This window comes from Delphinus delphis, chromosome 5 (genome assembly GCF_949987515.2).
Source record: "Delphinus delphis chromosome 5, mDelDel1.2, whole genome shotgun sequence".
Taxonomy (NCBI): domain Eukaryota; kingdom Metazoa; phylum Chordata; class Mammalia; order Artiodactyla; family Delphinidae; genus Delphinus; species Delphinus delphis.
In genome coordinates this window covers 36,605,988-36,622,806 of record NC_082687.1, presented here as the reverse complement: position 1 = coordinate 36,622,806, position 16,819 = coordinate 36,605,988, and the positions used below count along the sequence as shown (strand labels likewise).

The 16,819-nt window shown below is 37.9% G+C and overlaps 1 protein-coding gene across 1 annotated transcript in view; it reads left to right on the top strand.

The window, feature by feature from the left end:
- Positions 1 to 10,582: 10,582 nt before the first annotated feature.
- PTPN13 (protein tyrosine phosphatase non-receptor type 13) overlaps positions 10,583 to 16,819 on the top strand; it is a 236,035-nt gene continuing 229,798 nt past the window's right edge. Inside the window, exon 1 of the mRNA XM_060012209.1 lies at positions 10,583 to 11,042. The gene's annotated coding sequence lies outside the window, so the exon portion shown is untranslated. The remainder of the gene's footprint in view (positions 11,043 to 16,819) is intronic.

The following is a 16,819-nucleotide window of genomic DNA, read 5'->3' as shown; positions in this document are numbered from 1 at the left end:
TGGGTGATTGGGATTGACATGTATACACTGATGTGTATAAAATTGATGAGTAATAAGAACTTGCTGTATAAAAAAATAAATAAAATAAAATTCACAAATTCCAGAAAAAAAAAAGTGTATATAAAGTAAAGAGATGATGGGCTTCCCTGGTGGCGCAGTGGTTAGGAATCCGCCTGCCAATGCAGGGGACATGGGTTTGAGCCGTGTTCCAGGAAGATCCCACATGCCACGGAGCAACTAAGCCCGTGCACCACAACTACTGAGCCTGCGCTCTAGAGCCGGCGAGCCATGTGCCTGGAGCCTGTGCTCCACAACAAGAGAGGATGCGCAATGAGAAGCCTGCACACTGCAACAAAGAATAGCTGCCTCCACCTAGAGAAATCCCCCGTGCAGCAACGAAGACCCAACGTAGCCATAAATAAATAAAAAAAAAAAGTAAAGAGATGATATTGAGTTACTATGCCTATATATATGAACACCATAAGAATGGTTTATATATAACAACTGTTGTCATATTTTTAGCATGTGAATCACAAAATAACCACTTTCAAAATGCGTGAATAAAGAGATTCATTTTTTCTTTTTTAATTTATTTATTTTTGGCTGCATTGGGTCTTTGTTGCTGCGCGCAGGGGGGCTACTCATTCATTGTGTTGAGCGGGCTTCTCACTGCGGTGGCTTCTCTTGTTGCAGAGCACAGGCTGCAGGCGCACAGGCTCATTAGTTGTGGTGCACAGGCTTAGTTGCTCTGTGGCATGTGGGATCTTCCTGGACCAGGGCTCAAACCTGTGTCCCCTGCATTGGCAGGCGGATTCTTTACCACGGCACCACCAGGGAAGTCCTGAGATTCATTTTGAAGTCTGTAAAAAAAAAAAAAAAAAAAAAATGATAAGAACTGTAAAATATAGATTTTATCAGCTCTCTAATTATGAAAATTAAATCAAGATTATTCCGTGAAAATTATGTATAGTCACAAGCAGGAAACTGAAAACAAAGAAAAACAGCAAGCACTTTATCAAAACTCCATCAATGATATTTCAGTCACATGAAATCCCCCCAAATGGGTGTTCTGTCTGAACAAATTTGTATGTTCACTCTTGTTCAGTTTTGTGTAGCCAACTTATCTTTCTTTGAGTTGTTTGTCATCATGTGTATGTGTGCTATTTTGGTGAAGATTGAGATGTAAGAATTTGAAATTCTTTATACAATCTATATCTGTAGCTTTGAAGAGACTATCAATTTTAAAAATCATTATTAATAGGAATAAAAGCATAACATAACAGTTGAACTGAATGTTCTTATATGTTACTAGTTGGCACTGATAAATTTCTAGAAATTATGAAAACATGGTAAATCGCTCTTCAAACCCTGAAGTGGTGTGTGAACCAAAAGATTTGCAGAACTGATGCCCAAATAGAAATTAATTTTCTGTTAAAATATCATTAATCAGGTGTCAAGTATAATAGGAATTCTCAGGAGCATCATAGTAAATCTGAAAGTTTTTTCCTTTCTCTTCAAAAGTACAAGAAATATTTATCAACTGTGAAAGTGAAAGTAATAACAAATATCCAATCCATTTATGAAAAAATAGAAAAATAAACCAAAAGTAATCTCTAGCTCTTTCAAAGTCAAAAACAATCCCTATTGGGAAGAACAAACTTAAATGTCCAAGGCAAAATAGCTAATACATATTTGTTTATGTTGTTAGAAGTACATTATAAAATTATATTATTTTCAAGGGCTAGATGCCATATTACTAATATAAACATAGGATTTTCAATATATGATTTACAATAGTCGTATGAAACAGACAAAATTAAGCAACAGTTTTTGCACATATAGTGCAAATATTATCAAGACTTTGGTTTTACCAAAACTATACAAACTTTAACTTCATTCATGATAATATCAAATTAACTACCCTGGCTCTTTGTTTTCCCCCCCAAAACAGGCCTCTTGTGCCTCCCTCCCTCAGTAGAGTGATATCAACCAACAATCAACAAAGATTAATATTTTCTGAAGACATTGTGTATAAGAGACTGTGCTCAGCATTACACGGGAATTTTTCAAAGTAAAATAGAAGCGCTATTAAATGACCTTCACTTAGTCAAACCACGAGATTAATGTTCTCTATTCCCTCTGTAAGACACACAGACTGAGGTCTGTGGCCTTTTGAGGTTTACTAATGGGCTATATCATTGTATACGCACATTTATCCTTCCTCCAGCTGTTAACAACTACCAAGAGCCATCCATTCATTCCCTTAATAGTGTCTGAGTATCTACTATGTGACAGGCATCGTTCTAGCAGTTAGGGACACAGGAGGGAATAAAACAGACAAAAATCCTGCCCTTATGAAGCTTACATAAAAATCAATTGTTTTAGTTTTCCAAACTCTTAATGTTAGTTATTCTTGCTAATGTAATTAGGTAATTTAAATTTTAAATACTTTATTAAGTATAAAAGATATTTTTCCTATTGCAAATGAAGTTGAAAGTGGTTAATTTTATGTTATGTATATTGTACAACAATTTTAAAAAGTTGAATGCTACAGAAAGGAGGCTGAAACATTGCTGAAAGAAATAAAGAAGATTCAAATAAGTGGAAAGACATCTCATGTTCATGGATTGGAAGGCATTAAAAAATTAAAATGTCCATACTATTCAAAGCAGTCTACAGATTTGATGCAAATCCTATGAAAATTGAAATGACATGTTTACAGAAATAAGAATACCCATCCTTAAAATAAGGTAAAAAATATAATAAAACAAAACAAAAAGAAATAATTATAATAAAAAAAAAGAAAAGAAAGGCAAATTACTGCCACAAATTACCAGAAGCAAGAAAACTGGAATATATTATACAAATATAGAAATACTCTAAGTCATATTATTTCATGAGTATCCTTAGGTTCTGTGTTTCCTTTAACAAAAAACAAAACAGAAAATTGTAGATTTTGCATTTGAGAAGGGTTTATGTAAAAAAGACAACCTGGAACTCTAAACAGCAGATTCATGGTCAGAAAGGCCTTGACCCAGCATCAAAAGATTTGCTAATGAATGCATAATGATAGGTTTTTAGTAAAAGTAAAATGCCTAAGTTATATATGTATAATTTTTTACAGTTCCCTACTTACACTTTTTAGATGAACCAAAGGACTGCTTAGCTTCAGTTCTCCAAGACAAATTTCCTCTCTTCATGTGGTTGTAAAGTGTGGCAGGTTCAATATTTCTCCCATTTATATGATATCATAAGCCTGGATTTGGCCCTAAACTGATAACCAGTTTCCATAAATAAGACCATTTTTCCTCCTAAGTTTTCTTTTAGACATTACAGGGGAGAATGAAAAAATCAAGGCAATCAACTTTTGAGAAATTTTTTACAAAGTGATCCTTTATTTTATTAAACATTCCAATTCCACCTAACAAAGCCTTTTCTTGTGCAGCAGCTCGCTCTCATCAGACAGTGTAAAATCACCCTCTTTAAGACAAAACATAAACTAGAAAGCTTAACTTCTGATTTGGTTTCCATTTCTGGGAACACACAAAGAAATCAAGATTAACAGTCATGAATCCTAAGGCAAGTCCCAGTAGGTCAGATTTAGATGACAGCATATTCACATTAAATTACTTTGTGTATGTTGAGATATGGCTAAGTTTCAAAAAGCAGAAGGGCTGTGCTTATTTGCCATACTCCCTTCAACCAAAGTGAAGAGGCAGTTACATAACTTGCCAGGACAAGTAGTAGAAATGAGTCAGACAGGACCAGCCCTAGAAAAAATTGTGAATTAGGCAGTTTGACTTCAGTGCCACACCCCTTTAGTACTACATATACTTCTCTGATCCCCTCCCTTGGTATCATCAGCCCTAAGGGCCACCCTCATACCACATACCTCTTCCCCACCAAATTCCTTTCTCTCATTCTTTCTCTTCCACTCATAATGAAACTAGCTTCCCCTCATTCCTCCTTCCCCTTCATTAATTAAAATTTACCTCTCCAGTATCTCTCGCCCTCCAGGTTTAAAGTGACAACTACCTAATCTGATAAATCAATCATACTAATATGCAAAGAGAGAAAGCTGGAAGGTAAAGCTTCAAACTTTTGATGGTAAAGCTTCAAACTTTTAAAGTTAACACCTTGTAGTTTAACTCATTAGTGACTAAAAGTGAGAATTACCAGCTGAGGCATTCAGGGGAGAGAAATATTTTGAGTCAGGTAGAGCACTTGGCAAATCAAGCAGGAGTAGGGTGAATGCTTTTAACCTAACAGGGTGCCAGCCCTAATCAGAGTAACTAATAAGCCCTGGTCAGTTTGGGGCCAGTAGGGGGAAATTGGAAAAGAGCCAAGAATCTGGCTGGCAAAGAAAAGCAGAAGATACAGAAGCACCACAATTAAATTTTTCTGACTTAACCTTTCATAGGACTGGCTAGCCCTGGCACCTAGTAAATATTTTCTAAAGTTCGTCTTCAGAATGAAAGAGATTATGTAAAATTTCTTTCTCATTTACACTAAAACACTAATTCCAAAAATCTGTACAGCTGTGGTTATTACTGTTATTTGATTTTTTAAAACAGTGCTTTAAAGTTCACAAATCGTTTTCATACGTGTATTTCATATAATCCTATTGAATACTGAGAGAACATTACAGGCTATTATATGTGGAACATATCAGCTATTCTTATTTCCTTCACTTTATAAAAGAGGAAAATGATGCTCAAAGAAGTTAGGTGACTTGCCAAGATTTGTTTGTTTGTTTTTTGTTTTTTTTTTTTGCAGTACGCGGGCCTCTCACTGTTGTGGCCTCTCCCGTTGCGGAGCACAGGCTCCGGACGCGCAGGCTCAGCGGCCATGGCTCACGGGCCCAGCCGCTCCGCGGCATGTGGGATCTTCCCAGACCGGGGCACGAACCCGTGTCCCCTGCATCGTCAGGTGGACTCTCAACCACTGCGCCACCAGGGAAGCCCGACTTGCCAAGATTTGTACTTAGGTCTTCTGAGTGCAAATGCTGTGCTCTTTCAGTGTACTGAGCTACAAGGCTGCCTCCCAATGTTTAGAGTTATCTTTGCCATTGCTGTCATGTAACTCTACATCCTAGGGGAATTCTCACATTTTAAAGAGAGTTCAGCTACCACCAAAAGAAAATAACCTGCCTATTCAACGGACCTGAGGGTAACTGTAGTCCTATCTGGTTTCCATTGCTGCATTTTTTCCCTAGCTAATTCTTGGTTCACTTGGAAGTGTTAGTACTGCCTCACAAAGTCTTCCTTAAGCACTGTCAGAGTTTGTGCTCCAATTACCTGCTCATGTTTTGGTGGATTACTTATCTTGCTTCTGATTCTCACCTGGGCAAAGTTCCCATCACAGTCCTTACTCTGTAAGCAAGAAAGGATAATATGTTTCTGGGCTTAAAGGTGGAAAAAAACACTAGCATAGTTAGTACAAGCCAGAATACAAATATTTTATATTGAGATGAACATAAGAAGCCAGCTGGAAAAAGACTGCTATTTACAGATTTAGATTAGCCTAGAATTCATTTCAACCTTTGAGGCGCCCCCAGGGAAGTCCCTGAATTTTTAATTTAATTTAAATTTAATTAATTTACAAAAATTTTTTTCTCATGATGAAAACTTTTAAGATCTACTCTCTTAGCAACTTTCAAATGTACAATAGAGTATTACTAACTATAGTCCCTTTGCTGTATGCTACATCCCCATGACTAATTTATTTTCCAGCTGGCAGTTTGCCTTTTAACCCCCTTGGCTTTTTATAGAAAAGTAAACATGGGACTTCCCTGGTAGCACAGTGGTTAAGAATCCACCTGCCAATGCAGTGGACACGGGTTCGAGCCCTGGTCTGGGAAGATCCCAAATGCTGTGGAGCAACTAAGCCCGTGCACCACAACTACTGAGCCTGCGGTCTAGAGCCTGCAAGCCACAACTACTGAGCCCGCGTGCGACAACTACTGAAGCCCACACAACTAGAGCCTGTGCTCCACAACAAGAGAAGCCACCGCAGTGAGAAGGCTGCACATCTCAATGAAGAGTAGCTCCGGCTCGCCGCAACTAGAGAAAGCCCGTGTGCAGCAACGAAGACCCAACACAGCCATAAATAAATAAACAAAGAAACAAATAAATAAATAAAAGTAATGGAGTGTGAATTAAAAAAAAACAAAAACAAAAGTAAACATGCTTTTTGTGAAGATTTTAAATAAAAATCCTCATAGAAACCACTGTTAACAGTATACATATATACATATACATAGATATAAGTACTTGCCATATACATATACATAGATATATACATAGATATATGTATATATACATATATATGTATATATATACATATATACATACATAGATATATGTATGTATATACATATATGCCATATACATAGATATACATATACATAGATATAGATATACATAGATATAAGTACTTTTGCCATATACATAGATATAAGTACTTTTGAAGAGAAATCAGATCATTCTGTACAGCCACTTGATTTTGTCAATAGGTAGTATATGTGGGTGACCATAGTTAATTTAAGCAATCCACCATTATGGACATTTACTTTGTTTTTAGTTTTATTTATTTTTTATACAGCAGGTTCTTATTAATCTATTTTATACATATTAGTGCATACACGTCAATCCCAATCTCCCAATTCATCCCACCACCACCCCCCATGCACTCTCTCCACTTAGTGTCCATACGTTTGTTCTTTACATCTGTGTCTATATTTCTGCCTTGCCAACTGGTTCATCTGTACCATTTTTCTAGATTCCACATATATGTGTTTATATACAATATTTGTTTTACTCTTTCGGACTTACTTCACTCTGTATGATAGTCTCTAGGTCCATCCACGTCTCTACAAATGACCCAATTTCACTCCTTTTTATGGCTGAGTAATATTCCATTATATATATGTACCACATCTTCTTTATCCATTCTTCTGTTGATAGGCATGCTTCCATGTCTTGGCTATTGTAAATAGTGCTGCAATGAACACTGGGGTGCATGTGTCTTTTTGAATTATGGTTTTCTCAGGGTATATGCCCAGTAGTGGGATTACTGGGTCATATGGTAGTTCTATTTTTAGTTTTTTAAGAAACCTCCATACTGTTCTCCATAGTGGTTGTATCAATTTACATTCTCACCAACAGTGCAAGAGGGTTCCCTTTGCTCCACACCCTCTCCAGCTGTTTTTAATTTTATGACTATCAACAATACTGCAAAGAATATTCTTGATTATATCTCTGGTCATGTGTATAAATATTTCTATAGGATAAATTTCCAAAATGGAGTAAGTTAAAGGATATAAACATTATTAATTATGAAAGACACTGCAGTTGCACTCCCAAATGGAATAAGCCAACTTATAATCCTACCAACAATGATGAGACAATATCTATTTCACATATTTTCACCAATATCAGATATGTCTTTAAAAGTATTTTTCTAATTTGATAGTATTTTTCTAATTTGATAGTTATAAATATCTCATTTTGTTTTAATTTTTATTTATACAGTTGTTTTATTTTTAAATATTCATTGCTTTTCTGAATTTCTTCTTTTGTAAATTCCTTATTCATTGTCATTTTATTACTCTATAGAAGCTTTACATGTTATGTAGTAAAATTTCCAAATTCTTTTAAGGTTTTGGGGGACAAATGGATAGCTGCTGCTGCCACCAAAATAAATTCCATATGGATCAAAGAATAAACTGTGAAGGCTATATATAAAAGTTCTAGAAGAAAACATGGGATAATATTTTTGATAACAGAAAATAGAATGGCTTGTAAGCATATAAAAAGATGCTCATAAGAGAATGGAAATTATAGCTGTAATGTGGTAGCATTTTGTATCTATTAGACTGGCAAAGATCAAAAAGTTTGATGATACTGTGTTGGTGAGGGTGTGAAGAAACAGAGCACACTATCAAACTTTCCATCTGTATTAGGATGACTGTAACTTGTACCACTTCTTGGTTTTGTCTACCAAAATGTAAAATGTTACTCTAACTCATCTTTTATTGCTTCTAAAAGGTTTTCTATTGATCCCTGGAGTTTTCATATAATTTGCAAACAGATGACAATCCTAACATTTTCAGTATTTAATTTCTTGTTTCTATTCCATATCTAATTTCATGGGCTGTCATTGCCTTACATGGTGTGATGGTGGGCATTCTTGGCCTTGTTCCTGACTTCAGCAGGAATAAGTAGAGTGTTTCATTATTCAGCAAGTTTCTGGCTTTGATATAAAAATATATTCTTTAAAAATTTTTATTAAGGAATGATGCTGGATTTTACAAAATCCTTTTCAATATCAATTAAGACACATACAGCTTTTCTCCTTTGACTTATTAATATAGTCAACTATATGAATAAGTTTTCTATTATTGAATTATTCTTATATACCTGGCATAATTCCTCTTAACTTTGGCATGTCATTTGTAATGTAGTTCTAGTTTCTATTGTTAATATTGTATTTTAATTTTATATTATATCCAAAAGGAGATTAACCTATAGATTTCTCTTTTGTGTACACTTTATCAGATTTTGGTATCACAGCCATTTATTTTAAAACCAGCCTTTCAGCTCATACAAAACAGAAGGATTACTGGTGAAAGAGCCTTGAGGGCAATCACCTGAAATGGTCTTAATGCAAAAAAAAAAAAAAAGGAAAACTGCTCATAACACTGTGGTTTGTCTACTTTTGTGAAAATTTCCAACACTATACTCTTTATACTTTCTTTCTGACATGAATTCACAAGTTATTCCAAGTATTATGGATGTTGCTTTTCTTTCTAATACATACATGAACTTTCTCTCAGTGGCAAACAGCGGCTGATGTTCCATGAAGGTTTTTATTCTCACGAAACTACCTCTCCCTCTCTACCTTACCACTCTGATACTTCAACCAGAACATTTAAAAACTACTTCAGAAAATGGGGGAAAGCCTGGGAAAAGGGCTCCAATCCTTCATTTCTGTCTCTAGTTCAACTTGGCTGATCTTCTCACTGTTATTTACTTTCACCACTCTATTCCTGCTGTTGCACTTTGGTTTTACTTTGTTTCCTTCAAATGTCTTTCTTCATCTTTGCTTCTTTCATCCCACTCCCTACCCTTCAAAGCCCAGTTTAAATTCCTTTCCTCCTTAATCTGACTAATCCAGCCCTTTCTACATAGCACAGACTTTCTCTCATTGACTACTGCACTCAGTGTTTGGCTGCACATTCTAACTATAATCTCAAATTGTTTCAAGAATGCTAGTTTTCTTTCTTAGGCTCTGTGGTTATCTCCTTGAGGGCAGAACCCTTATCTTAAAATTCTGCTGTGCATTTTCTATTGTTTAGCGCTGTGAGTAATCACATTCAGTGCACATTTGCAAGGCATATTTGACTGAACACATCCATCACAGATATTCATTTAGTAAATGAGATAATGAAAACTCAAGGCTTGCCAAAGGTAAACCATTACTATTAATCCCCTCATTCATCATACGTGTACAGCAGCCTCAGGGGCTAGGGTTGCAGCTCTAACTTTGCTTCAGATCTCTCCATTTTGGAACCAGCCATGAAGTTAAGTTTCACCTAGGGCTCAACATTAGGGGTCCAAGACTAAATTAACTCAGTAAGACTTCCTTGTAAATTGTTGTAACCCAAATCTTTTAGCTTGCAGGAGGGTCATAGCTGCTAGGACATACTTCTGCCAAGTTGTAATGTGTAGTCCTATAGAAAAATGGATGCCTTTATTTTATTACATTTTGTCAAACATTTTACTTATTTTTTTTAAATTTAGGATTATCTGAGCTTCAGAAGGAAAATTACAAGAATTTATACTTTTTTTTTTTTTTTTTACAAATATGAGAATGTGAGTTTTCCTGAGGGCATTTGGGGTTTACCAAGTGTTGCCACCATACCTTTGAAGATCATTTTACAACTGTGGGAATACTCACCGAGATGTTTTCATTGACCCCGCCTTTTCCAAGTCGCTATATTGCTGCAGGGAGCTGGCACAGCCCTGCTCTTTCTCTCATTCTTCTTCTCCTCACCCTTTCAAAGCCCAAATCCGCCCGGTGGGAATATGGAAACAAGGCTGGAGGCAAGGGAGGGCAAGGGGGGAGGGGTTATTTCGATTGACAGGGGAAGAGCAGGGCATTTTTCACTCTCCCTCGCACTCTGCTGGGCCACAAAGTTCTGTTTCTGAAGTTGGAAGTGTGGGGGCGGTCGGCTGCATTTTCAACTTGGCCAGAAATTAGGAGCCCACCCCGCAGGGGCTAAGAACTTCGCTACCAGGCCATCAACCTGAGCGTCTGGCAAGCCAGAAGAACGCGAAAAGCCAGGCCCAAGGCTCCGGTTGTCATGGGAACCTGGGCGCCTGTCTCCCCGGCGACCTTGTCCCTAGGGAGGGGGCGGGGCTGGAGGGCCGTCGGGCCAATGAGGCCGAGGGGACGGCGGGGTCGGAGATCCGCTGTGCTCCGGGAATCCGGGGAGGGTTGATTGACATGAACTGGGCGGAGCCGGTGCGGGCGCGTGAGGTGTAGCCCGAGTGGAGCGAGTAGCTCCGGCAGCCGCGGCGCGGCGAGGGTGACACACCATGATTACATCCCCTAGAGACCGTCTTGCTGGCGAGCAGCACTCCCTGGCTTCCCGGTCCGCCTCTGCCGCCTCGGCAGCGCTCGGAGCCGGCTGCAGGAGTTGAGCCGTTCCGCACCAGAGGGTTTGGCGAAGCCCTTGGAGGCGTACGGGGCAGCAGAGGGCCGGGAAGGGTGCGCGAGCGCTCGAAGGTCAGGCGGTCGGCCGGGGTCGCGGCTGGAGGGGCGTTTCGGAGGCGTGGAGGAGGAGGAGATGCTGCTCCTCTTTTCCCCCTCCCCAGGCTCCTTCTCCAGCTCCTTCGGCCCACGCTCGCAGCCGCTTGGGGAAGAAGAGGTGGAGGCTCTGGGCGCCCGCGGGGGCTGCCGGCTGCCCACCCTGACGCCGCGTCCCCGCAGCCCTCGTCCCGCGCTCCAGTAGTAGGACCGGGTCTCCGGAAGAGCGGGTAAGGACGAGAGCTGCCTTGGGCTCTGGACTGCGTGTGCGGAAAGTGCCCAACAAAGTGCACCGCGCTCGCTCTCTTCCTCCTCTCTCTGCTTTTGCCCGAACCCCTAAAATCCACCCTGTTGCCCTGGTGGAAGGAACTTTTTTTGGTTGGAGTGTTTTGGTGTGTTAGGTGGGGGTGGGGTTACTGGGGTGGGGAGGGATGAGATGATGTTTTATTGTGAATTAGGTAGATTCACCTTCTCCGCGGAGGAAAGTCGGATTCTCGGGAATTAAACCCCAGAGGGGGTAAGAGATTGTGGGGTAATAGAGAGTGACATTGCCCCATCTTGCTACTACATCTCTGCTCTGTGCGTGCTAAGGGAAGGGCTCCCAGAGTCTGTTTCTAATTTCTGTAAATGATTGTGGACATGGTGTGGTTAGAGGCCGCCGAGAAGAATGTGTATATGTAAGGGCTCGGAGAAGAGGGGGTTGGGTGGTAGGGAAGAGGGGGCAGAGGGAGAGACACTGCCTGATGCAAGCTCTTTTATTGCTTTTCTCTGAGTGGAGCTAACCACCCCTCTCCCTCTCTCCTTTACTCATTACAAGATACTGTAGTACCGAAAGCTGGAAAGCTAAAGTTTGGTAGAAGCAAGAAAGTTTTTACAAAGTTTAATTTCCCTCTGTTATGAATACACTGGAGAAGGGGGAATGGGGAGAAATATTACCACTAAAATAGGTTAACAGCAATACAGTTTTCAATGGCCTTACACATACATGATAGACACCTCCATACACTTCCAACTAATCTCTTGGACAGCCTTGTGTCATTTTCGTTTAATTGCATCTTTGAAATAACAAACGCGGTGACTTCATGGGGAGCTGCCTGGAGCTGAGTTTACCTCTCAGAAAATGGGGCAATCGGGTTTGTTTTCAAGGCGGGGACCTAAATGAAATGTAGGACACCTGATCTGTGGGTTGAAGAATGCAGGTAACTAATTAGAAGGATTTTAAAATTTAGATCTACAGAGTTTACTAAAGGATGGGGAAAAAATGGAAGTCGTTGTATTATGAAACAAGCGTTGGTATTTTCCCAAATTCTTGTTGACTGGGTTGGGAGGGTCAACGTGAAAACTTGCTTCCTGTTCATTGGCTGTTTGTGTTGGTGCTATGATACAAATTATTTCTTATGTTAATATCATTAGCATTATTTATTAAGTTCATGCATGTATTGATTCAGTAAATTCGTACAGAGGCGAATTGACTGCTTTATTGTCCAATCTTAAGTTTATTATAGTTTTTTCATAATAACTTTGTATTCTAACTTTGATGTTCTAGAGGCCTTGTGGAAGTATGTGTTGGGGAGATGGTAGGATGGAAGGTGGAATTAAAAATAGAAAAAATATCTAGGGTTAGTTATTAAGAAAAGGAACTAATTTGAAGTGTGTTTCACTTTTACATGAACTTTAAAAAATTTTTTATTTATTTAATTTTTATTGGAGTATAGTTGATACAAGAACTTTTTAAAAAAATCTATTATGTAGGTTTGAATTTACATTTGTCCCACCAAAACTTTTACTTGCATGTAAAGCCTGCTGTTTTTTGGAGGGTGATTACCAGCATCTGAAAATATTTATAAATAGATTTTCATGTCACAATAAACACACATACACAAACCATTAAAACCAGTGTCAATTGCAAAGATGGATTTTGATACTATGGTGGGGTCAAAAGTTGTAAAACTTACATTATGTTTTTCTGGAGGCATGCCTCAAATGCAGGAAGTGAATGTGAGAATTGGCTAATTGTTTTTGGTAGATGATAGGTATCAATCTTGAAATGAATGGAATTTATGTATTTTTTAATTAAGAAAAACAGGTCAAATCCTTGCTTTATTCTGCTTTTAATAGGTCAGGGATTGGATGAGGGGCATTGTAACTTCCCCTATATCAATTGAGTATGTATTTTTCCAGCTTATCTTATTGCCCATTCCAAATGAGCTAGAGAAAGGGACTACTGAGAATAAGCTGCTGCAGCTTCTTCCTCTTTTTTTTTTAACATCTTTATTGGAGTATAATTGCTTTACAATGGTCTCTCTCTTTTTTTGACAAGAGTTTGACATTATTAAATAAACTACAAAATATTTTTTGTGGTATAATTAAATTGTAATTAATACCAATTGAAATAGAAAGGAAACACTGCCATACTCCAAGCCTGTGCATTTTAGGAGTTACTCCTGTCAACATTTTCTTATTTTGGAATATGCTTCGGGAGAAGTCTGTGCCATTAATTAGAATAGAGAATTGAAGGTTTTCTCCTCTCAGGCCTCTGATGTAACCAAGTGTGACTCATTTGAGTTAATGTCCCTTTACACTGCTGGAGCCTGAAAAAGGAGAAAGGATATTGGGTCTCAGAATAGAAGGATTAGTGCTGATGGGAAGGGTGAGGGTCTGTTGCTCTGGATTTCCAATTTTTTCCACTGACAACTTTTCTTAATTTGAAAATTGAGATAGGTTGAACAACCCAGGAACTGGATTTAAAAAGCTTTTAATGAGTAATTAATATAGAACATCAATGATCTAAGTTAAAGTTACATAGTCACTGTAAGCATGTCACATCAAAACTGTGGTCTGTAAACTACTCCACGAGGAGTAATCCCAGTAATCCTGTGAGTCTAGGGGGCAAAATGAAAATATCTTTAAGACCCCTGTCTTATTCTTGTTTAGTGTCAGTCACTGTGAATAAGCATACTGTTCTATCCTGTATGAAGAATGTATGACTATAGCTAATAGATTGTGAGGCAGTAGGAGACCAATTACTTAACCTCTTAGGATAGAAAGGCAGCAACTTCTAAATGGTCTAGTGTTGAGGCTGCTGTAGATTTGAACCACAGATGAACATGTTTTTCCCCGGGTTTGCTATCAGGTGCTTAGGAAATACAGGAACTGGTTTAAGCACCTGTTTAAGTGTGTTTGCCTTATCCTGTGCTCCACCACTGAATCTTGCTTTTTCTTTATTTTTCTTTGATTCCAGTATGAAAATTTATTGAAACAAACTTCCTCAGAGAGAATTCTGCTGTAGTATATAGAATGTGGACTTTACTGTCAGAGAAACATGTGTCCAAATCCTAGAGAACATCTTTAAATTTACTTTCCACATCTTTAAATAATTTAATAATATCTACTTCCCAAGGCATGTTGGGGATGAAATTAAATAATATATGCAAAAGTGGCAAGTGCAAATTGACACTCAGTATTTAGTTTATTTCCTTCCTTTCTAATCTCGTTTACATAATTGAATAACATTCAATAATAGCAAAAACTTATGATTGTACACCCAAATCATTCCTGAACATGTAACACACCAGAGCCCTCAGGGGTTTTGACTTGAATCTGTGTTGTTGGAAGGCCCTCTTTGCCTACCAGCAAAGAAATGTCTTTGGTTGCACACTGCATCTATACTTAACAGTTTCTTATTTTCTTTCTAGTTTAGTGATACTCTGGCTGCATGTTAGAGTCACCTGGGTAGGTTTTAAAAATCTTCATGCCCAGGACTCAATTCAGACCAATTAAACCAGAATCTTTGGGAGTAAGACCCACACATCCTTATTTTTGGAAGCGCCCTAAGAAATTACAACATGGAGCCAACTTACAAACCAGTATTCTAGTCCTCTCTAGAAGGTGAATATAGAAAATTTGATTCCCACAAATGCAGCAACATTTTTATGTTGTGTTTTGGTATTTTCCTCTACATAAATCACAGGAATTAAAAAAAAATAAATATGTTTCAGAAGCAACCATGTATATGCCCATCTACAGGATTTTTACTATTTGAATCAGAATTTAAGGTATAAATATTTCCCTCCAGTTCCTTAGAGCTGCACATGTGGTTAAATTTAAACTAATTTAATTAGCTATCACTTAAAATTCAGTTCCTTATTCCCACTAGCCAAATTAAAAAAAAATTTTTTGTTGAAGTATAGTTGATTTACAATGTTGTGTTTAATTTCTGCTCTATAGCAAAATGACTCAGTTATACATATATTCTTTTTCATATTCTTTTCCATTATTGTTTATCACAGGATATTGAATATAGTTCCCTGTGCTAAACAGTATGACCTTGTTGCTTATCCATCCTATATATAATAGTTTGAATCTGCTAATCCCAAATTCCCAGTCCTTCCCTCCCCCCACTAGCCAAATTTTAAGTGCTCAGTAGCCACTTGTGGCTAGTAGCCCCTGTTTTGAACAGCTCAGATATGGAATATTTCTATCATCACAGAAACTTCTGTATTACCTAAAGGTTTGGAAATTTGTATTACAATTTCCCATCATCTGAAATGAGGTAAATATGATATATATAGTCATTTCCTTTAGATTTATAATTTAAAATATATTATTTTTGATAGTTTTTTTTAAGTGAGGAGAAATATCACATTTTTAACGCTTTCCTCAATTCCTTGTACCTAGTTGTGAGGTTTTCCTTTTCAAAGTTAACTGAGAGGAGGAACTTGAGTGTCCTTATGTTTATCATTTATATCAGTATGCTCTGAATCCAGCCAACTGCTTAATTGCTCTTGTGTACTACAACAGTTTCAGGAAATAGAGAAAGTCATCATTTCAACTTAAGTGTTGGAATTTGATTCAAGGTTTTTCTATCTGGGGAAGCTTTTTTTTTTTTCTTTTACAAATGGAGACTCTTAGTTACCATATGGTACAATTGAATTTTCCAACAGAAAACCGTCTTATTGGTTTTAACTTGAACATAGAGTTGCATGAGGGACTTTATTTCTTTTCTTTTTTTAAAAAATATTTTTATTTATTTATTTATTTTTGGCTGCGTTGGGTCTTTGTTGCTGCGTGTGGGCTTTCTCTAGTTGCGGCGAGCGGGGGTACTCTTCGTTGCAGTGCACTGGCTTCTCATCGAGGTGGCTTCTCTTCTTGTGGAGCATGGGCTCCAGGCACGCGGGCTTCAGTAGTTGTGGGACACAGGCTCAGTAGTTGTGGCTATCCGGCTCTAGAACGCAGGCTTAGTAGTTGTGGTGCACAGACTTAGTTGCTCCGCGGCATGTAGGATCTTCCCGGACCTGGGCTCCAACCCGTGTCCCCTGCGTTGGCAGGCAGATTCTTAACCACTGCGCCACCAAGGAAGTCCTGAGACTATTTCTTCCCACAAGAAAGCATTCCCTTCAACAAAAATGAGGTTCCTAAGCAGTTTGAGATGGTTGAAAGCTAACACTATGTCGTGAATTTTAATGGTGTTTGTCACTTGTTAACTACTGATGCACAGCTTCGAAGAAACTGTACATGTAGTTCATCTCAGCTGCACCACCCCCCTTAGCACCTTAAAAAAAAAATCAAAGTTTTCTTTATTGGTTTATTGTGTTGTGAGTAGAAACTAAAGTGGGTAGAAATGGAAACATTATTTTTAATTAAAAGCGTTCCTTCTTTTTTTCCTTATTGGTAGATTGTTCATTTCTTTTAACATAAACACATGCTTTTTTAACTACTCAGTTCAGAAAAATTTGCATCCAAGATGTTGAGAGTTATTTTGTTGAAAGGATGTCTGATGGAATGTTTTGTATTCTGTATCATTTTCATATTTTAATGCTTTTCCTCTTATTTCTTATGTAGTTGTGGAACAAAAATGAAACATTCTTGTTGAATAACTTAAATTAAGGTTAGAATGATTATATAATCTGAGAATGTGTTAAAAATATTCTAAGTTGGTGTATTTTTTTTTTTTTTAGGAAGAAAGAGCCTGAGAATTTTTTAAAAGAAGAGAACCCTTTTAAGAAAC